At 47.3% G+C, this 22,675-nt stretch overlaps 1 protein-coding gene across 2 annotated transcripts in view; it reads right to left on the minus strand.

The window, feature by feature from the left end:
• Positions 1-20,221, minus strand: part of LOC140726101 (uncharacterized) — a 129,302-nt gene extending 109,081 nt beyond the window's left edge. For both annotated transcript variants that reach the window (XR_012098570.1, XM_073042055.1), the window contains exons 1-2: positions 20,017-20,221; positions 8,533-8,635 (exon numbers count right to left, since the gene is read on the minus strand). The gene's annotated coding sequence lies outside the window, so the exon portion shown is untranslated. The remainder of the gene's footprint in view (positions 1-8,532; positions 8,636-20,016) is intronic.
• Positions 20,222-22,675: the final 2,454 nt, after the last annotated feature.

The raw sequence follows: 22,675 nt of genomic DNA on the forward strand, positions 1-22,675 counted from the left end.
GATCAATGCCTCTCATTATTTTATACACCTCTATCAGGTCACCTCTCGTCCTCCGTTGCTCCAAGGAGAAAAGGTTCATTCAACCTGTTTTCATAAGGCATTCTCCCTAGTCCAGGCCACATCCTTGTAAATCTCCTCTGTAGTTCCACATCCTTCCTGTAGTGAAGCAACCAGAACTGAGCACAGTACTCCAAGTGGGGTGTGACCAGGGTACTATATAGGTGCAACATTACCTCTCGGCTCCTAAATTCAATTCCATGATTGATGAAGGCCAATACATCATACGCCTTCTTAACCACTGAATCAACTTGCGCAGCTGCTTTGAGTGTCCTAAGGACTCAGACCCCAAGATCCCTCTGATCCTCCACACTGACAAGAGTCTTACCATTAATACTATATTCTGTCAACATATCTGACCTACCAAAATGAACCACTTCACACTTGTGTCATCAGCAAACTTACTAATCCAACCCTCAACTTCCTCAGCCAGATGATCTACAAAAATCACAAAGAGTAAGGGTCCCAGAACAAATCCCCGAGGCACTCCTCTGGTTACCGACCTCCATGCAGAATATGACCCATCTACAACCACTCTTTGCCTTCTGTGGGCAAGCCAATTCTGGACCCACAAAGCAATGTCCCCTTGGATCCCATGCTTCCTTACTTTCTCAATAAGCCTTGCATGGGGTACCTTATCAAGTGCCTTATGAAATCCATATACACTACATCTCTGCTCTTCCTTCATCAATATGTTTAGTCACATCCTCAAAAAATCCAATCAGGCTCGTAAGGCACTACCTGCCCTTGACAAAGCCATGCTGACTTTTCCTAATCACATTATACCTCTCCAAATGTTCATAAATCCTGCCTCTCAGGATCTTCTCCATCAACTTACCAACCACTGACGTAAGACTCGCTGGTCTATAATTTCCTGGGCTATCTCTACTACCTTTCTTGAATAAAGGAACAACATTTGCAATACTCCAATCCACCGGAACCTCTCCTGTCCCAATTGATGATGCAAAGATCATCACCAGCAGCTCAGCAATCTCCTCCCTCACCTCCCATAGTGGCCTGGGGTACATCTCATCTCGTCCTGGTGATTTATCCAAATTAATGCTTTCCAAAAGCTCCAGCATGTCCTCTTTCTTAATATCTACATGCTCAAGCTTTTCAATCTGCTGCAAGTCATCAATATTATCACCAAGATCTCTTTCTATTGTGAATACTGAAGTAAAGTATTCATTAAGTACCTCCGCTATTTCCTCCGGTTCCATACACACTTCTCCACTGTCACACTTAATAAATCCTATTCTTACACGTCTTCTCCTCTTGCTCTTCACATGCTTGTAGAATGCCTTGGGGTTTTCCTTAATCCTGCCCGCCAAGGCCTTCTCATTGCCCCTTCTGGCTCTCCTAATTTCCTTCTTAAGCTCCTTCCTGTTAGCCTTACAATCTTCTAGATCTGTAAAATTACCTAGTTCTCTGAACCTTTTGTAAGCTTTTCTTTTCTTCTTGACTAGATTTATTACAGCCTTTGTACACCACGGTTCCTGTATCCTACCATAACTTCCCTGTCTCATTGGAACGTACCTATGCAGAACTCCACACAAATATTCCCTGAACATTTGCAACATTTCGTCTGTACTTTTCCCTGAGAACATCTGTTTCCAATTTAAGCTTCCAATTTCCTGCCTGTTAGCCTCATAATTCCCCTTACTCTAGTTAAACACTTTTCTAACTTGTCTGTTCCTATCTCTCTCCAATGCTATTGTAAAGGAGATAGAATTATGATCACTATCTCCAAAATGATCTCCCACTGACAGATCTGACTCCTGACCAGGTTCATTTCCCAATAATGTCATTAGTTTCAAGTTAATTATGGATAAAGGTAGGTCTGGTCCTTGAGGTAATGTTCTAAATTAGAAAAACATAAAAATAAGGGCCAATTTTGTGGAAATGAGAAAGGATCTAGGAGGAGTGGATTGGGATAAGTTGCCTTCTGGCAACAATGTTTTCAGTAAGTGGAAGGCCTTCAAAGGTGAAATTTTGAGAGTGCAGAGTTTGTATGTTCCTGCCAGGATTAAAGGCAAAGTTAATAGGCATAGGGAACCTTGGTTTTCAAGGGATATTGGCAATCTGGTTAAGAAAAAGAGAGAGGTGTATAGCAGGTATAGGCAACAAGGAACAAATGAGGTACTTGAAGAGTTTCAAAAATGTAAGAAAATACTAAAGAAGGAAATCAGGAAGGCAAAAAGAAGACACGAGGTTGCTTTGGCAGATAATGTGAAGGTAAACCCGAAGGGTTTCTGCAAGTGTATTAAGAGTAAAAGGATAGTAAGGGATAATATTGGTACCCAAGAAGATCAGAGCGGTCGTCTATGTGTGGAGCCTCACAAGATGGGGGAGATCTTAAACAGTTTTCTTGCATCAGTATTTACTCAGGAAACCGGCATAGTGTATATGGAAGGAGGTGAAACAAACAAGTAGTGTCATGGAACATATAGAGATTAAAGAGGAGGATGTACTTGTTGCCTTACAGTGAATAAAGGTAGATAAATCCCCCAGGCCTGACATGATATTTCCTCGGACCTTGAGAGACGAGTATAGAAATTGCAGGGGTTCTGGCAGAAATACAATCACACATTGTCAGAAATATAACCAGAAGGAGGGTGAACTGAATTCCAGAGACAACAGTGAATCAGTCTAAACTAAACTGTAAAACAACAAAAGGCAGAGTGAGTGATGAACCAGCTGTTTCTGTCAGTGACACGGCCAGTGACTGACTGATTCAGACTCTCAGTGTGATCTCTGTTACTGTACCCTGGTTTACTGAGAGTTCCAGTGCTTTCACTTTCAAACCCATCCACCCACATGTCTCTTCCTCTCCCCACCTACCCAACTCTCTGTCCCCACTCTCCACCCACCCATCTCCCTCCCAACTCCCCAGCCACTTCCTTCTGTCCCTACTCCCCACCCACCTCTCTCTCCCCACTCCCTACACCCCACCCACTTCTCTCCCCACTCCCACTCATCCATCTCTCTCCCCACTCCCCACCCATGCTCCTCTCTCTTCCGCCACTCCTCACCGAAGCCCAATACTCACCAAAGCCAGATCAGTGACCCTATCAACAGCATTTTGACCTCAATATCCCTCCCAATATGACCACTCTGTTAGAAGTTCTTTAATACTTCATTCCCATCATTTCTGTGTGGATTACCTGCCTCATTGCTGTCTCTCGAACTTACCCCTATCCTTCTTTCTTTCTCACTTCCTCCATCCAGAGTTGTGTCTGTGACTCCAATCACAGCATCTCACCAATCACACTCTGTCAGAAATATCTGGAGGGAGAGTGAACTGAATCCCAGAGACAGCAGTGAATCAGTCTAAACCAAACTGTAAAACAACAAAAGGCAGAGTGAGTGATGAACCAGCTGTTTCTGTCAGTGACATGGCCAGTGACTGACTGATTCAGACTCTCAGTGTGATCTCTGTTACTGCACCCTGGTTACTGAGATTCATGCTTTCACTTTCAACCCCACCCAGAACATATTCTTCTCTGTTCAAATTAATCGTTTGACTTAGTCGAGTCAAACAGCCCTTCTGACCAACATGCAGTTTCTGTGCTGACCAGAAAGTAAACATCCATACTGATCCCATTTACTAAATCCCTCACACCGACTTTAACCAGCTCTCTCCTCTTCTTCATTTACTCCACTATGTATCCCTCACAATCCCACCCCTTCTACCATCTGTATTTCACACAATTGTCTCCAGTTATTTTCAATTATTTCAAGAGGAATAGAATATTAAAGTAAGGAGATAATGCTGAGCCAGGCCGCACCTGGAGTATTGTCAACAGTTTTGGGCCCCATATCTCAGAAAGGATGTGTTGTCTTTTCTAGAACTAGAAGGCACAACCTCAAAATTGAGGTACAACCTTTTAGAATGAAGATAAAGAGGAATTTTTATAGCCAGAGAGTAGCGAATCTGTGGAATCCTCTGCCACTGACTGCGGTGAAGGCCAAGTCTGTGGGGAAATTAAAGCAGAAATTGATCATTTCCTGATCGACCAGGGTATCAAAGGATATGACCATAAGACCATAAGACAAAGGAGCAGAAGTCGGCCATTCGGCCCATTGAGTCTGCTCTGCCATTTTATCATGAGCTGATCCATTCTCCCATTTAGTCCTACTCCCCCACCTTCACACCAAAACCTTTTATGCCCTGGCTACTCAGATACCTATCAATCTCTGCCTTAAATACACCCAATGACTTGACTTCCACTGCTGCCCGATGCAACGAATTCCACAGATTCACCACCCTCTGGCTAAAAAAAATTTCTTCGCATCTCTGTTCTGAACAGTCGCCCTTCAATCCTTAATTCATGCCTTCTCGTACTAGATTTCCCGACCATGGGAAACAACTTTGCCACATCCACTCTGTCCGTGCCTTTCAACATTCGAAATGTTTTTATGAGGACACTCCTCATTCTTCTAAACTCCAAGGAGTACAGTCTAAGAGCAGTGAAATGTTCCTCTTATGTTAACCCTCTCATTCCCGGAATCATTCTAGTGAATCTTCTCTGAACCCCCTCCAACATCAGCACATCCTTTCTTAAATAAGGAGCCAATATAGTGAGAAGGCAGGTGTAAGGGATTGAAGGGATTCAGGATCAGCCATGATGGAACAGCAGAGAAGACTTGATGGGCTGAATGGCTTAATTATGCTCCTATGTCTTATGATCTAATGTACCGTGTGAGAGGAGTCTGACCCCAGGACACTCCTGCACTACCAGACTGCCCACCTCTCCTGGTGAGCTGTTACTCTAGCCTGGTTTTACTGGGAGAGTCAATGTTTTTAGCTTCAAAGCCACCCAGAGAAGAAGCTTTGCTTCTCAAAGAAATCATGAGACTGTTTGTACGCAGTCAGAGCCTGTCCATCAGACCACCATATTCGAGCTGACCATCGAGTCTGTCCACACCGACCCCATTAACCAATTCCCTCCCAGTGCCAGTCCTGCCACCTCTCCCCACATACTCTCTACCCAGCTCTCTGCCAGACTCTACTGTACCATCTCATGGTCTAACCATCTTTATCGATAACTCCCAATGCTCCTCATTGCCTTGCAGAGGTGCTCCCTGGTCTGCTGAGCTCCTCCAGTCTTTTGTGTGACCCGGCCAGTGACTGTCTTCTTCAGACAGTCAGTGTGACCCATGACTGTACTCTGGTTTGCTGGGAAATTCAGTGTCTTCAACTTCAACCCAAACCAGACCACATTCTTTGCTGTATCTCAATTAAAAAGGGGATGGGCAGCCACTGCAGGCTGTTCCCCTCAATAATATGGACACAGCTTTGGATCCTGTTGAGGGATGTGGGCAATGACATAACGGGGGAAAGTCACAGTTGTCAGGTCTCTGCCACTGAGTCTGTCTCTTTGGTTCTGAAGAGAAGTGGGGAGAAGAGGAGATCAGTAGTGAAAGGGATTCATTGGTTAGGGGAAGATATAGTTTGGGGGTGCTTATCGGTTCTGTGGAGTTCTGTGAAATTCCTAGATGATACGTTGCCTCTTAGGTGTCGGGCCAGGGACATCTCGGATGCAGTGCACGGCATTCTTGAGGGAGAGGGGAGTAGCCAGAAGTCATGGTCCATGTAGCAACCAATGATATAGGCAGGAAGGGTGATGAGACCCTGCAAAGATAGTTCAGGAAGATAAAGGACAGGATCTCCAGGGTTGTGATCTCAGGATTGCTACCCTTGCTATTTGCTAGTGACGTCAGAACTGAGAAGATTACACAGTTTAACATGAGGCTAAGGAGTTAGTACAGGAGGGAGTGAGTCAAAATTTCCTGATCTTTGGACTCTTTTCCAAGGAAGCTGTGTTTGCACCTGAACTGGAGGGGGACAATTATCCCAGTGAGAGGGGCATTATCCCAGTGAGAGGGGTTTCTTGTGCTGCTCTGGAAAGGGGGGGGGGTTAAACTAGAGTTGCAGGGGTTAGGAACCAGAGTGCCAGGGCAGATTGTGGAGTGGTTGTGAGCTAAGATGATATCAAGCCTACATATAAAGATAGGAACCAAAATGTTGAGCAGGGTGGGAATAATCTTCTGAGTTAGGAGTATTGTAGGAAAAGCTTAGCGCATGGATCAGCATGTGGAATTATGACATCACAGCCGTCAGTGAAACCTGGTTACAGGAGGGGTTGGACAGGCACCTCAATATTCTGGGATTCTGTTGTTTTAGACGTGATAGAGAGATATCAGTGTAAAAGAGAGATGAGAGTGGATATCGGACCACTGGAAAACAATGATGGAGAGGTAGTAATTGGGACAAGGAAATGGCAGACGAACTGAATGAGTATTTTGCATCAGACTTCACTGTGAAAGACATTTGCAGTATGATGGAAGTTTGAGAGTGTTAGGGAGTGTAAAGTTACCATTACTAGGGTGAAGGTTTTTGAGAAACTGGAAGGTCTGACGTTTTAAAAAAAAAATCACCTGGACCAGATGGTCTACATCCCATTCTGAAAGAGGTGGCTGAAGAGATTGGGGACACATTAAGTATGTTTCAAGAACCACTAGATTATGGATGGGTTCCGGAAGACAGGAAAAATATAAATGTCATTCCACTCTTCAAGAAGGGAGAGAGGCAGTAGAAAGGAAATTATAGACCAGTTAGTTTGAGTTCAGTGGTTGGGAAGATGTTGGAGTTGATTATTAAGGATGAGGTCTCAGTGTACTTGGAGGCACATGATTAAATAGGCTGCAGTTTCCTCAAGGGAAAACCTGACATGCTGCCGGTGTGGCCTCCTGTAGGCCAGTGAGGCCCAACGTAGATTGGGAGACAGCTTCACTAAGCACCCATGTTCTGTCCACCAGAAAAGGCGGGAACTCCCAGTGGCCACCCATCTTAATTTATCTTCCCATTCCCATTCTAATATGTCTATCTTGTAGCCTCCTCCACTGTCATGATGAGGCCACACTTAGCTTGCAGGAACAACACCTTATATTCTTTTGAGTAGCCTCCAACCTGATGGCATTAACATTGATTTCTCAAGCCAGGTATGCGATTGAAACCTATAGACTAGTGGTGTTCCATGGGGGTCTGTTTTGGGACAGATCTTCTTGGATTATATGTCAATGACGGATGACAGAAGTGATGACTTTGTGGTAATGTTTGCAGATGATATGAAGATAGCTGGAGGATCAGGTAGTTTTGAAGAAGTAGAGAGGCTACAGAAGGACTTAGAAAGATTAGGGGAATGGTCAAAGACATGGCAGGTGGAATACAGTGTCAGGAAGTTTTTGGTCCTGTGCTTTGGTAGAAAAAATAAACGTGTACACTATTTTCTAAATGGAGAGAAAATTCAGGAATCTGCAGTGCAAAGGCATCTGGGAGTCCTTGTGCAGGATTCCCTAAAGGTTAATTTGCAGGTTGAGTCTGTGGTGAGGAAGGCAAATGTGATATTAGCTTTCATCGTAAAAGGACAAGAATATAAAAGCGAGGAAGTAATGTTGAGACTTTATAAAGCACTGGTGAGGCCTCACGGAGTATTGTGAACAGTTTTGGGCCTCTTATCTTAGAAAGGATGTTCTGAAACTGGAGAGGGTTCAAAGGAGATTCATGAAAATGATTCCAGGATTGAATGGCCTCTCATATGAAGAGCATTTAATGACTCTGGGTCCGTATACACCAGAATTCAGAAGAATGAAGGGTGATTTCATTGAAACCTATCGAATGGTGAAAGGCCTTGACAGAATGAACATGAAAAGGATGTTTCCTCTGGGAAGAGTGCCCAAGACTAGAGGGTACAAGCCTTAGAACAGAATGGCGTCATTTTAGAACAGAAATAAGGAAGAACTTCTTTAGCCGGAGATTGGTGAATCAATGGAATTCTTTGCCACAGACAGCTGTGGAGACCAAGTCTTTATGTATATTTAAGGCAGAGGTTGATAGATACTTGATTATTCAGGGCATGAAGGGATATAGGGAAAAGGCATGAGATTGGGCCTGAGAGGAAAATTGTATCAGCCATGATGAAATGGTGGAGCAGACTCAATTGGCAAATGGCCTAATTTTGCTCCTATATTTTCTGGTCCTATGGTCTTATGGACTCTCTGTGTCTCCATGTAGAATATGTGGGTTTTTCCGGGTCCTCCCATTTCCCCCCACAGTCCAAAGGTGGACCAGGTAGGTTAGTTAGTCATTGTATATTGTCCTGTGATTAGGTTAGGGGTAAATCAAGGGGTTGCCAGGAATTGCTAAGGCATGCAGCTGGAAGGGCCCCTTCTGTGCTGTATATCTTACTGAATAAATAAAATAAACCAGAACCTATTAACCTCCAGCCAAAATGCAGGGAAATAGGACTGTCTCAGATGGGAATCTTGTTCGGGATGGACAAGTTGGTCTGGAAACTCTATAACAATATGATGCTGTGCCAATTTGGGGAATTAAGAAAGCAGCAGAGGTGAGTGAGGAGGACCTGGGGGAGAGCAGTGGGACAGACCATTGCATATTCAGAGTCCACCTACCTTGTTGAGACCATTGGAAGAGCTGGAGGTGATGTCACCATTCAGGAAGTGATGTGTGTCAGTGGAAACAGCTGATTGGTGAACAGCAAGGGTGGGTTGTTCACTGAAATAAAGATAAAGGCAGGGATGTTACATTGTAACAGGCATTGTTTATCGATGAGAATCTTGCCGGTGGATTCACTCTCCATTACGTTCAGTGCCACACACTCTAGTGTGTACAACAGGAGGATAGGTCAAATGAACACAGCTGAGTGATGGTACGGGAGAAAGGGGTTTATATTTCTGCATCACTGAGAATGTTTCCGAGCAATGTGGGGCCTTTACATGCTGGATGGTTTGTGTCCAATCCAGGATGGAGTCCATATCCCTACAGGGAGTTTGCTGGTGCTGTTAGGGTGGGTTTAAGCTTATCTGACAGGATGGAGAAACACAGAGACTATGACCAGGAGGGGAGACGATATTGTTAAATATAAAAAGAAACAGGGTCACCAGGGGGCAGATCAGAGCTGGTTTAATAATGGTCAGGGGCAGACTGCAGGGCTAAAATGCATCTGAGTAAATGCAAGGAGACTGACTGGTCAGGCATTGGTCAGCATTGGGAACACGGTATTGTTGCAGTCACAGAGATGGGACAAGAGCAGGACTTTGCTGGGGTACAGACACTTCAGGTGTGATGGGGAGGTACGAATAAGTAGAATATTGATGAATGAGACCATCACTGCAGAAAGCAGGGAGGTTGTCCCAAAGGTTCTTCCAGTAAGGCAAAGGTTCCACATTAGAACAGGGCGATCACTTTGGTTGGAGTATATTACAGAGTACACAACAGTCAGCGGCAGATAGAGGAGTCGATATGAAGACAGATCAGAGATGAAAGAGTACTAGAGTTCAGGAACTTGGAGACCTCAGCCTCAGTGTGAAAGGTCTGCAGCAGAATGAACTGATAAACTGTGTCCAGGAGATCCTTTGAGTCTGTCTGAAGATGGTTCTATAAGAGATGCAGAACATTTGAGCTGCTCTTGGGGAAATAGCCCTCAGCATGGGGATGCCGTGTCCATGGGGGAGTATTATAGGGTCAGAGTCCATAACGATCACAGGAACAGTCTGCTGGGTTTAAAATGAGAAGGGAAAGGTGGATAGGAGGGAGAAGATGACTGATCCTAAGCCAGTAGAAGCTTCCTCCTGTATCTGTGATTCCAATCACACTGTCTCACCGATCACACTCTATCTGAAATAATATCTGGAAGGAGGGTGAACTGAATTCCAGAAACAACAGTGAATCAGTCTAAACTAAACTGTAAAACAACAAAAGGCAGAGTGAGTGATGAACCAGCTGGTTCTGTCAGTGACCTAGCCAGTGACTGACTGATTCAGACTCTCAGTGTGATCTCTGTTACTGTACCCTGGTTTACAGAGAGATTCCATGCCTTCACTTTCAAACCCACCCAGACCACATCCTTCGCTTTTCAGAGAAATCTGTTACTGTATCGAGTCATACAGCCCTTCTGTCACAGTCTGGTCCGCGAAATCCACATTCTGGTTCACAGTCCGGTCCATCGATCCTTGTTTCGGGTTTTCCTGTTTTCTCCCTTGTTCTGTTGGTTGCCTTAATTGTGGGCTGGCACATAAGTACCTCTCAAACCAAGAATTCCCTGCTGGACTGTCCCCGTCCCCTTCCCCTTCCCCTGGTTCTGTGTCCTGCCCAAGCCAAGGCTCTTTGTTTCCAGCCTCCTAAGATCTATTCAAGGCTTCGTGTTCTCGTCCTGTCCTGTAGCCACGTCTTGTCCTAGCCTAGACCCGGGTCTTGGTTCCGAGTCAAGACCCAGGTTCCTAGTTCCAACCAAGACCTAGGTTCCAGGTCCTTGTCCAGGCTCTGTTCTGGAGTTCCGTGTTCCATGTTCAAGTCTGAGCTTCGTGTCCTCATCCAGTTCTGGTGTCTTTTCCAGTCCATGAGGCTCACCCAGCCCAGGAGTACCTCACCCAGCCAGGTGCTGGAGATTCCTCTACCTGTGCTGGAAATTCCTCGTCCTGTCCAAGGCAAGTCCTAGAACCTCGTCTTGTCTAAGCCTAGTCCAAGAACGTCGTCGTGTCTAAGTCATGGCTCTGTGTTCTGGTCCTGTCCATGTGCCTCGTTATGTGCAAGAGTTCCACGTCCAGTCCTGTAGCCACGTCTCGTCCTCACCTAGATCCGGGGTCCGAGCCTGAGTCAAGACCCAGATTCCGGGTCCCTGTAAAGTCTCTGGCTCGGAATCCTAGCCCAGGTACCTGTTGTAATGTGAGTATTATTAAAGGTAAATTAATACTAATCGGGAAGCTGTTGGTAACAAGATTCGGGTTTCCAGGGTTGGCGGGATCTTTACTTCCGCTCTTTTTACTCCCAGTATGCATTATATATAGTTCCTCCACCCATGCCGCACGAGGTACCTGGAAACCTCTGTATTGTAAATATCATTTGCCGTCCCGGAGAAAGGTGTTCTTTTGACCATCAAATTGTCAAGAGGTCTTTTGTAAAGTCGAAGTTACCACATGTTTTTGGCGATGAGGTGAGCTGGTTTTGTGGATGGGTCAGCCCATTTCGAACAGGAGCTGTGAGTGGACGAGGAGCCTCGTGTTCAGATGGCTACGTTCGGGACTATCAGTGAGTTCGCGGAGTGAACTGAGGACTGGCTGGAGTATGAGGAAAGGTTGGGACACTTTTTCTGTGCTAATAGAATTACTCAGGAGGCTAAGAAGCGCTCTATTCTCCTGAGTGTGTGTGGGGCAAAGACTCGCAAGCTGATACAGAACTTAGCCACACCATGGAAACCGGGAGAATTTCCGTACGATGAACTGGTCAAGCTCATGGGGAACCACCACAATCCGAGGCCTTCAGTGATAGTCCAACAGTTCAAGTTTCACAGCCATGTCAGGAAGCCAGGTCAGTCTGTGGCTAACTTTGTGGCTGAACTTCTTTTCAAGAAAGCCTTAGAGATTGCTCAAGGCATGGAGATGGCTGCTAATAATGCCAAGGATGTCCAGAAAGGATATGGGGGGTCACAGTCGGCGGCAGTGCTCCAAGTCAGGAGGGAGACTGGTAAACAGGAAAAGTGGGTGAATTGTTTTCAGTGTGGAGGAACGCAGTATGCAAACGTTTGCAAATTCAAAGATACTGTCTGCCATGCTTGTAGCAAAAAGGGACATTTAGCTAAAATGTGCAGGAGTTTAAAGGGTAAGGTTAAGCCTGGGCAGGGGAAAGCTCAACAAGCTCAGGCAGCCACACACCACCTAGAAGAAGCAGACGGAGAGGCAGTGTGTGCCTACAACATGTTTGGGGTGGAAACGGATGAGGAACCACCTGAACCATATTATGCCACAGTCACTGTCAGGGGAAAGGGCATTAAGTTCGAGATTGATCCAGGGGCTACAGCATCGGGCATCAGTGAGGAGACCTACAGGAGGACATGGGGGTCCAAACTGCCTCCCATCAGACTGTCTAAGCTCAAACTCAGGACCTATACGGGGCTGCCCATACCTCATTTAAGGGTGTTATATGTGGATATTTCAGCCGGGGGTCAGAAGACTGAAGCCAGGCTGGTGATAGCTAAGGTCAGTGGGCCCAGTCTTTTGGGCCACGATTGACTTCACAAAATCCGGCTCAACTGGCATGGAATTAGTATGCACACACGACGGAGGACATTCTGCAGCGGTATAGTGACGTTTTCAGGGACGAGCTGAGCACACTGAAGGGCGTGACTGTGAAACTCTATGTTGACTCTGAGGCCACACCACATTTTTTTAAGCCCGGGTCGGTGCCCTATGCCATGAAAGGCAAAGTCAAGGAGGAGCTGGAACATTTACAAGGGCTGGGCATCATTGAGCCTGTCCAGTTTTCAAGGTGGGCGGCTCCTATTGTTCCGGTTTTGAAGGCAGATAAAACAGTATGGATATGTGGGAACTACAAGCTTACGGTGAATCAGGTCTCTAAGCTGGAGGAGTACCCATTGCCACGGGTGGATGACCTGTTTGCGACCCTGTCAGGGGGTAAGCTGTTCACAAAGCTGGACATGAGCCACGCCTACCAACAGCTGCTGTTCGACGAGGATTCAAAGGAGTACGTCACCATCAATACGCACAAGGGATTATTCAAATACAATGGCCTGGTGTTTGGAGTGGCGTCTAGCCCCGCCATTTTCCAAAGGACAATGGACTCTTTGCTACAGGGGATTCCGCACGTAGCAGTGTATCTTGATGATATTTTGATCACGGGAGCCACGGAGGGGGAGCATCTGGCTAACTTAGAACAGGTGCTGAAGAGACTCTCAGATGCTGGGCTGCGGCTGAAACGTGGAAAATGTGTGTTCCTGGCTCCGAGTGTGACCTACCTGGGACGCAAGATTACAGCTGAGGAGCTTTGCCCAGTGGAGGACAAAGTGAAAGCTATTAAGGAGGCCCCAAGGCCCAAGAGCATCACTGAACTCAGATCATTTTTGGGCATGGTGAATTATTATGGCAAGTTTCTTCCGGACCTCTCAAAGGTTTTGGCCCCACTGTATAAGCTGCTTCACAATGACACTAAGTGGCGGTGGGGTGAACAGCAGGAGGAAGCTTTCAAGGAAGTGAAAGAACTCCTCCACTCAGCGAAGCTGCTCGTTCACTATGACCCAGACAAGGAGATCACCCTTACATGCAACGCTTCACCCTATGGAGTCGGGGCAGTTCTCTCACACGTAATGGAGGACCGTTCAGAGAAGCCTATTGGTTTTGCTTCACGTACCCTGACGGCTGCTGAGAAGAGATATTCACAGCTAGACAAAGAAGGTCTGGCCATTGTTTTTGCTATCAAACGTTTTCATCAGTACCCCTATGACGTGCATTCACAATTTATACGGACCGTAAACCACTGATGAGCCTTTTGAGTGAGACCAGATGCATCCCACCGCTAGCCTCAGCCGGGATACAGCATTGGGCTCTCACATTGTCAGCTTACCAGTATACTATAGTGTACAGTAGTGGTCACCAACATTTTTAAGCCCAAGATCCCCAACCACGGCCTTAGTAAAAGGCGAGATCGACTCCAAATCGATTAGTTACACGGGCAGTGGTAGAGGAGATTGTGGCAGAGTTGAGAACTGAGATGTCCCGATTGTTATCAGCGGGTGTGGCCCTCCCCCCCCCCCATATGATGGAGCTGATAGGGAGGCGGATCCTCTAAAATAGTGGTCACCAACCTTTTTAAGCCCAAGGGCCCCTACCTCAGCCTCAGCAAAAGGCAAGATCGACCCCAGATCAATTAGTTACACGCATGTGCACCGGAGCAGAAAAGACCGGAAGTAAAACCCTGCAACGGGGAAGTAGAAATAATGTATAAATACCAGGGGTACCCCCCCTTTTTTGCACTGCGGACCCGTTTAATATCGACAATATTCTTGCGGACCGGCTGATGGGGGGGGGGGGGCGGGGAGCAGTGTTAAACACGACGGGAATACAGCGATACTCGAAGCAGGTTCCTTATGTCCAGTCTATTCCGCAATTTAGTTTTCACGGCTCTCCTGCTGTCCTGCGCTGCTCACATTTTTTCCGCTGAAAAAACTCAGCGGGTTCGTCTTTAAGTGCAGGGTGCTTGGACTCAGGGTACCGAAGCAGTTTTGAGGGCTTCATTACCTCATTAGGCAGCCTCCCGGCCTGAAATCCAGCCTCTGCCCGCCCGCCACCAGACACCTTGGCCAGGTGCGGCTGGTCGTGGGTGGGTGAGAGGACAAGGTCAGGGCCGGAGGTTCCCGTACTGGGGCCACGGCAGTCGTAGTCCGAAGAGAGCGACCGACCGAGTGAGGAGAGCGACAGGGTGCGCACCCGCCTCCCCCCTTGCAGGATCTATCGGCTGACAAAAGTTTGTTTCAGCAGATCACAGAGAGGTAGCTGCTCTGCTACTTAAGAAACCTTGAGCCTGAGTTAGGTATCTGCAAATATTTTAGCAGCGGGTTCCCCACGAACATTCGTTGTGCTAAACAGGTTCAGAGGCGGTGCCCATCTGTCAGCGCTCCAGGCCAGTAGCAACAGCATTTCCCGCCGGGTGTCACTGCGTTTCGGTGACTGATGACCTCATGTGGGTTCAAGTTCAACAGTGGGCGTGACAGGGAATGAGGAAAGGTGCAGCTGACTCATATCATTTCCTCGCGGCCCGGTGGTTGGGGACCAATGAATGACACTGTGTCGTGCGTGGCGGGGGAGTTACACACAGGCGCACTGGCCAGAAAGAATGGAACTAAATCCCCGCAACCCGGAAACAATCTCTCAACAGTATTTGTGTACTTATTTATCTTTTTTTTTTCGGGATCTACTGGGAAAGTCTCAAAGATCAACCAGTTGATTGCGATTGACAGGTTGGCGACCACTAGTGTACAGAGCGGGTGGGGATAATGCAAACGCCGATGTGCTGAGTCGACTACCTTTACCTGAGTCACCTGTTACTACATATGTGCCTCCAGAGACTGTGTTTTCATTGGAGAGGCTGTCAGAGACACCTGTAAAGGTGACCCAGATCAAGCAATGGACAGAGAGGGACCCGTCCTGTCTCAAGTCAAGATTTTCCTTTTACAAGGTTGGCCCAGAGTCATGGAAGGAGAGGAACTGAGGCCTTAAGCCAAACGCAAGACCGAACTGAGTCTGCAGGATGGCTGCATTTTCTGGGGGGTGAGGGTCATCATGCCTCCCCCTGGCCATTCACAGATTGTGGAGGAAATTCATGAGACTCACCCAGGGGTATCTCGAATGAAAAGCCTTGCAAGATCCTACGTCTGGTGGCCAAGAATGGATCAGGATCTGGAGAACAAGGTAAAATCATGCACGCAATGTCAGACCAATCAGAACATGCCACCACCAGCTCCTTTGCACCCATGGGAGTGGCCAGTCTACCCCTGGTCTAGGCTACATTTGAACTTTGCTGGCCCCTTTATGGGGCAGATGTTTCTTGTAATGGTAGATGCGCATTCCAAATGGATCGAAGCTCACATCATGAGCAACATCACAGCCCCCTCAACCATAGACAAACTCAGGCAAGTGTTTGCAGTCCACGGGTTGCCTGACACTCTGGTCACTGATAATGGCCCGACGTTCACCAGTGAGCTGTTCAGTGAGTTCATGCGGCAGAATGACATTCGTCACATTTGGACGGCTCCTTTCCACCCAGCCGCAAATGGTTTGGCTGAGCAGGTTGTTCAGACGATGAAGGAAAGCCTGAAGTAGATGACAGGGGATTCTCTTAGTACCCGGCTTTCACGTTTGCTGTTTAAATACCGCCTCTCCACAGACTATGACTGCACGCACTCCAGCAGAGATGCTGATGGGGCGTAGGCCTAAGTCAAGATTGGACCTGCTGCGCCTGGACATGAAGGCAAAAGTGGAGAGAAAGCAGGAAAAGCAGAAGGAGGGACATGATCAACATGCGTGAGAGAGACAGTTAAAACCAGATAACAAGGTCTATGTGAGAAACAATCAGCAATGGCTACCTGGGGTTATTCTTAAGCAGAGTGGTCCAATCTCCTATGTTGTTAAGCTGACTGGGCATGGTTTCTGCAGACATCAGGACCATGTGCACCTGCGTCATGATTCCAGCTCAGAGGTAGACAGTTCGCTGGAGTTTCCAATGGTGAGACAGACTACTGGGGAAGCATGTCCACCAGTGACTTTGCTAGAAGGAGAGACACTGGCAGAGGGGGCTGATTCCCCTGAAGAGGAGGGACATTCTCACGCGGACACACAGACCCCTCTCATGTCCCCAACACCAGATCAACGCAAAACATCCTCACCAGCGGTGCCTGCTGGGTCACCGGGGGTAGTGCATAGATCGCAGCACCCTCACAAACCTCCTGACAGACTGAATCTTTGATTGGATAGTTTCTTTTGTTGTTAGATTGAATGTTGAACTTGCCACTTTTTTTTAACTGTTTTTGTATTGGTAACCTGTTGCTAATGATACCACTGTTTTTATTTCCCAGTTCTTCTATATTTGGGGAATGTTGGATTTTAATGGGGGAGAAGTGTTGTAATGTGAGTATTATTAAAAGTAAGTTAATACTAATCGGGAAGCTGTTGGTAACAAGAGTCAGGTTTCCAGGATTGATGGGGTTTTTACTTCTGTTCTTTTTTACTCCCGGTATGCATTGTATATAGTTCCTCCACCCATGCCGCACGAGGTACCTGGAAACCTCTGTATTGTAAATATCATTTGCCGTCCCGGATAAAGCTGTTCTTTTGGCCATCAAATTGATGAGTGGTCTTTTGTAAAGTAGAAGTTACCATAATTCCTAGTTCCTTGTCCTGGTCATGACCTTGTTGACCACGGGAATGGTACCGGAGGATTGGAGGGAGGCAAATGTTGTCCCCTTGTTCAAAAAAGGTACTAGGGATAGTCCGGGTAATTATAGACCAGTGAGCCTTACGTCTGTGATGGGAAAGCTGTTGGAAAAGATTCTTAGAGATAGGATCTATGGACATTTAGAGAATCATGGTTTGATCAGGGACAGTCAGCATGGCTTTGTGAAGGGCAGAGCATGTCTAACAAGCCTGATAGAGTTCTTTGAGGAGGTGACTAGGCATATAGATGAGGGTAGTGCAGTGGATGTGATCTATATGGATTTTAGTAAGGCATTTGACAAGGTACCACATGGTAGGCTTATTAAGAAAATCAGAAGGCATGGGAACCAGGGAAGTTTGGCCTGGTGGATTCAGAATTGGCTTGTCTGCAGAAAGCAGAGGGTCATGGTGGAGGGAGTACATTCAGATTGGAGGGTAGTGACTAGTGGTGTCCCACAAGGATCTGTTCTGGGACCTCTACTTTTCGTGATTTTTATTAACAATCTGGATGTGGGGGTAAAAGGGTGGGTTGGCAAGTTTGCAGACAGCACAAAGGTTACTGTTGTTGTAGATAGTGTGGAGGATTGTCAAAGATTGCAGAGAGACATTGATAGGATGCAGAAGTTGGCTGAGAAGTGGCAGATGGAGTTCAACCCAGAGAAGTGTGAGGTGGTACACTTTGGAAGGACAAACTCCAAGGCAGAGTACAAAGTAAATGGCAGGATACTTGGTAGTGTGGAGGATCAGAGGGATCTGGAGGTACATGCCCACAGATCTCTGAAAGTTGCCTCACAGGTAGATAGGGTAGTTAAGAAAGCTTATGGGGTGTTAGCTTTCATAAGTCGAGGGATAGAGTTTAAGAGTCGCGATGTAATGATGCAGCTCTACAAAACTCTGGTTAGGCCACACTTGGAGTACTGTGTCCAGTTCTGGTCGCCTCAATATAGGAAGGATGTGGAAGCATTGGAAAGGGTACAGAGGAAATTTACCAGGATGCTGCCTGGTTTAGAGAGTATGGATTATGATCAGAGATTAAGGGAGCTAGGGCTTTACTCTTTGGAGAGAAGGAGGATGAGAGGAGACATGATAGAGGTGTACAAGATATTAAGAGGAATAGACAGAGTGGACAGCCAGCGCCTCTTCCCCAGGGCACCACTGCTCAGTACAAGAGGACTTGGCTTTAAGGTAAGGGGAGGGAAGTTCAAGGGGGATATTAGAGGAAGGTTTTTTACTCAGAGAGTGATTGGTGCATGGAATGCACTGCCTGAGTCAGTGGTGGAGGCAGATACACTAGTGAAGTTTAAGAGACTACTAGACAGGTATATGGAGGAATTTAAGGTGAAGGTTATATGGGAGGCAGAGTTTGAGGGTTAGCACAACATTGTGGGCCAAATGGCCTTTAATGTGCTGTACTATTCTATGTTTCATGTTCCCACTTTCCTAGTCTTAGTCCTAGCCCTGGCCCTGAAACCTCGTCTCATTCAGGGCCTGTGTGTCAATGCCCAGAGTCGTTTCCCCCCAACTTCCCTTGCTTTCTGGATAATCTTAGTCCTGTTCCCAGTACTTCAGTGTCTGTGTCTTGTATTCGGGTTCGCTCCCAGCGCCCCCCAATGACACCTTCAGCCCATCAGAACCATGCTGATCCATGGATCTGACTCTCTAACTCTAACTCTCTCCCATTCCCACTCTACCACCTCTCTCCTCATCCTCGTTTCCAATGTTACCCACCCCTCACTGGTCAACGACACTAGCATCTGTATTTCACACAACTGTCTCCAGTTACACCTCCCACACCTAAAGTAATCAATACAATGTACCAGTGTGAGAGGGGACGGACCTCAGGACATTCCTGCTCTAACAAACCCCCTGCCCCTCCTGGTGATCACACACCCAACTCTCTCTCCTGTACCCTGGCTTACACACTAGACTGCTGCTACCTCTCTCATCTGAGTGACAATTCCACCATTAACCCACCCCCACCAATGGTTACATTGTACCCGTGTTAGAGGATTTGACCCCAGGACTCTCATGTGCTGTCTGACTGCTCTTCTTAGTCACCAATCTCCATTCATTTTCTTTCTTACTTATTCCATCCCTCTCACCCCCCTCACCCCTCCCCCTCCCCACCTCTCTCTCTCTACCCCTCTCCCTTTCCATCCGTTTCTTTCCCTCCCTCCCACTCCTTCCCCTCCCACCCCCTCCCCTCCCTCTCCTTTTCCCCTTCCCCTCCCTCTCCCACCCTCACTCCCTTCACTTTCCCTCTCCCTCATTCTCCTTTCCTCCGCCTCTCCCTCCCTCCCTCTTTCTCTCTAGAAGTGTCTATGACTCTGATAAACATGCTGTCAGAAATAATGTGGAGAATGTGGTCACACTGAATTCCAGAGATAGATTCAATCAGTTTAACTTGAACTGTAAACAAACTTTGCTTTTCAAAGAAATCACGTGAATGTATCAAGTCAAACTCCCCCTCAGCCCATCATATTCTTGCTGATCAGTAAGTACCTGTCTGTACTGATCTCATTTACCGACACCCTCCCACTACCTCCCTCCCTCCCCTCACACCCCCAGCCCCTCCCTCCTGCATTTCACACACTTGTCTCCCTCAACCCTTCATCTCCAAATGATCGTCACCCCCACCCTCCTTAAAGTAACCAATACATTGTACCTGTCTGAGAGGGGACTGACCTGGTGACCACTTATCTCCCCTCTCTCTCTTCCTGCACTACAACCACCTCACTAAACACCTCCCACATTTCTCCATCCTGGATATCCCACAGTGAATCCAACCACAGTCCCACCTGCTCTATGTGGTCGGACAGGAGCAGCAACCAGACACACTTCCTGCAGGTGTGGTCACTGTGACATTGGAAATGTCCCTGATCTCCTACACCCTGCAGGACGAGAGTCCCACTGCCCTGACTTTCAGAATCTTTATCCCCACGTCCCTTCTACCAAGAGACAACTCATCTGGTCACAGCTCAGCCTCCCCCTGAAGCCCAATACTCACCTAAGCCAGATCAGTGACCCCATCAACAGCATTTTGTCCTCAATATCCCTCCCAATATGACCAACCCCACTCCATTAACACTTCTCTTATACCTCGTTCCCATCGTTCCCGTGTGGATTACCTGCCTCACTGCTGGTTCTTGATCTTACCTCTCTGTCTCTCTCTCCTGACCAGAGCAGTGTTCGAGCCTCCCAACACACCATCTCACCGATCAGACGTTGTCAGAAATAATATCTGGAAGGAGGGTGAACTGAATTCCAGAGACAACAGTGAATCGTCTAAACCAAACTGTAAAACAGCAAAAGGCAGAGTGAATGATGAACCAGTCAGTGACCCGGCCAGTGACTGACTGATTCAGACTCTCAGGTGATCTCTGCTGATACCGTACCCTGGTTTTATAGAGATTCAGAGCTTTCACTTTCATCTCAACCCAGACCATATCAATTGCTTTTCGGAGAAATCATGTGACTGTATCCAGTCAAACAGCCCTTCAGCCCATCATATCTGTGCTGATCCATTGTGATCCCAGTCCAACTCTAAACACCTCTCTCCTCATCCTCGATTCCATTGCTACCCACTCCTCACCATCTCTACCATCTGTATTTCACTTAATTGTTTCCGGTTACATCTCACCTCTCCCCACACCCAAAGTAACCAATAAAATGTACCTGTATGAGAGGGGACTGACCCCAGGACCCTCATGTGATGTCTGACTGCTCTCCTTAGTAACCAAATTCCATTTTTCTTTCTTTTTCCCCCACTCTCCCTCCCTCCCTCTCTCTCCATCACTCTGCCTCTCTGACCCTCTCTGTCTCTCTCCCTCCTTCCCTTTCTCTCTCTCCACCTCTCCCTTTCCCTCCCTCCTTCCCCTCCATCCCACTCCCTCTCCTTCTCCCCTCCCTCTCTCCCTCCAGAGGTGTCTGTGGCTCTGATCAACGTGCTGTCAGAATTAATGTGGAGAATGTGGACACACTGAATTTCCTCCCTCTCCTTCTCTTTCTCTCCCTTCCTTTCCCTCCCTCCCTCCCTCGCCCTCTCCCTCCCTTTCCCTCACTCTACCACCCTCCCTCCCCCTCTCTCTCTAGAAGTGTCTGTGACTCTGATAAACATGCTGTCAGAAATAATGTGGAGAATGTGGTCACACTGAATTCCAGAGATAGATTCAATCAGTTTAACTTGAACTGTAAACAAACTTTGTTTTTCAAAGAAATCACGTGAATGTATCAAGTCAAACCCCCTCAGCCCATCATATTCTTGCTGATCAGTAAGTACCTGTCTGTACTGATCTCATTTACTGACACCCTCCCACTACCTCCCTCCCTCCCCTCACACCCCCAGCCCCTACCATCGGAATTTCACACACTTGTCTCCCTCAACCCTTCATCTCCAGGTGACCATCACCACCCCCACCCCTAAAGACAGGAGGTAGGCAAATGGGTGACAGTCAAGAGAGGCAGGGGGAGCAGACAGAGAGAGAAGAGCACCCCTGTGGCCATTCCCATCAAAAATAAGTATACCGTTTTGGATACTGTTGGTGGGGATGACCTACCAGGAACAAGCTGCAGTGGTCCTGTCTCTGGCACTGAGGTTGGACCCGCGACTAGGAAGGGGAAGAGGGAAGAGAAGAGAGCGGTAGTGATAGGAGATTTTCTATAGTCAGGGGGGCGGATAGGAGATTTTTTGGGGAAGATCGGGAGTCTCGGATGGTATGTTGCTTCCCTGGTGCCGGGGTCCAAGACATCTCAGATCGGGTGCAGGTTATTCTCAAGAGGGAGGGCAAGAATCCAGATGTTGTGGTCCATGTAGGGACCAATGACGTGGGTAGGATGAGTGAGGGGGTCCTGCGTAGGGAGTTCAGGGAGTTAGGTGCGAAGCTGAAGAGCAGGACCTCCAGGGTAACAATCTCAGGATTGCTACCTGTGCCACGTGCGAGTGAGGCAAGGAACAGGAGGATTATAAAGATTAATACGTGGCTGAGAGGATGGTGCAGGAGGGAGGACTTCAGGTTTGTAGATAATTGGGCCTTGTTCCAGGGAAGGTGGGATCTGTTCCGAAGGGACGGTTTATACCTGAACTGGAGCGGTACTAACATTCTTGCAGAATGTGAGAGAGGATAGCGAGAGGATGAATAAAGGACAGGTGGGGACTACACGGTTCCGGAATATTAAGTGTGTAGTAGAGGAAGGTGGGGCGGAACAAGTGATAAGGAGGACTTGTGTACAGAGGGATGGTCTGACAGAACATGGAGTTAAATGTGTTGCAAGAATAAGTAAATGTAGGAAGGACAACAAAATTCTAGGGGCGTATAGCCCGATGGGAGTTCGGGGAGCTGGGTTAAGCACAATAGGCAGCGATTCAAACAGAGAGAGGAGAAATGGGTTAAAAATTCTATATCTGAATGCACGAAGTGTCAGGAATAAGGCGGATGAGCTTGAAGCCCAGGTGCGAATGGGTAACTATGATGTTGTTGGGATAACGGAGACATGGCTGCAGGGAGATCAGACCTGGGAAATGAATGTACAAGGGTATACGTGCTATCGTAGGGACAGAAATGTGGGCAGAGGGGGTGGGGTGGCCCTGTTGGTGAGGATTGAGATTCAGTCCTTTGCAAGGGGGGACATAGGGTCAGGAGAAGTAGAGTCTGTGTGGATAGAACTGAGGAACAGTAAGGGCAAAAGGACCCTAATCGGTGTTGTCTACAGGCCACCAAACAGTAGCATGGATATTGGGTGCAAGTTGAAGAGGGAGTTAACATTGGCATGTGGCAAAGGTAATGTCGCAGTAGTTATGGGGGATTTCAACATGCAG

Source organism: Hemitrygon akajei, chromosome 4, assembly GCF_048418815.1.
Source record: "Hemitrygon akajei chromosome 4, sHemAka1.3, whole genome shotgun sequence".
Classification (NCBI taxonomy): Eukaryota; Metazoa; Chordata; class Chondrichthyes; order Myliobatiformes; family Dasyatidae; genus Hemitrygon; species Hemitrygon akajei.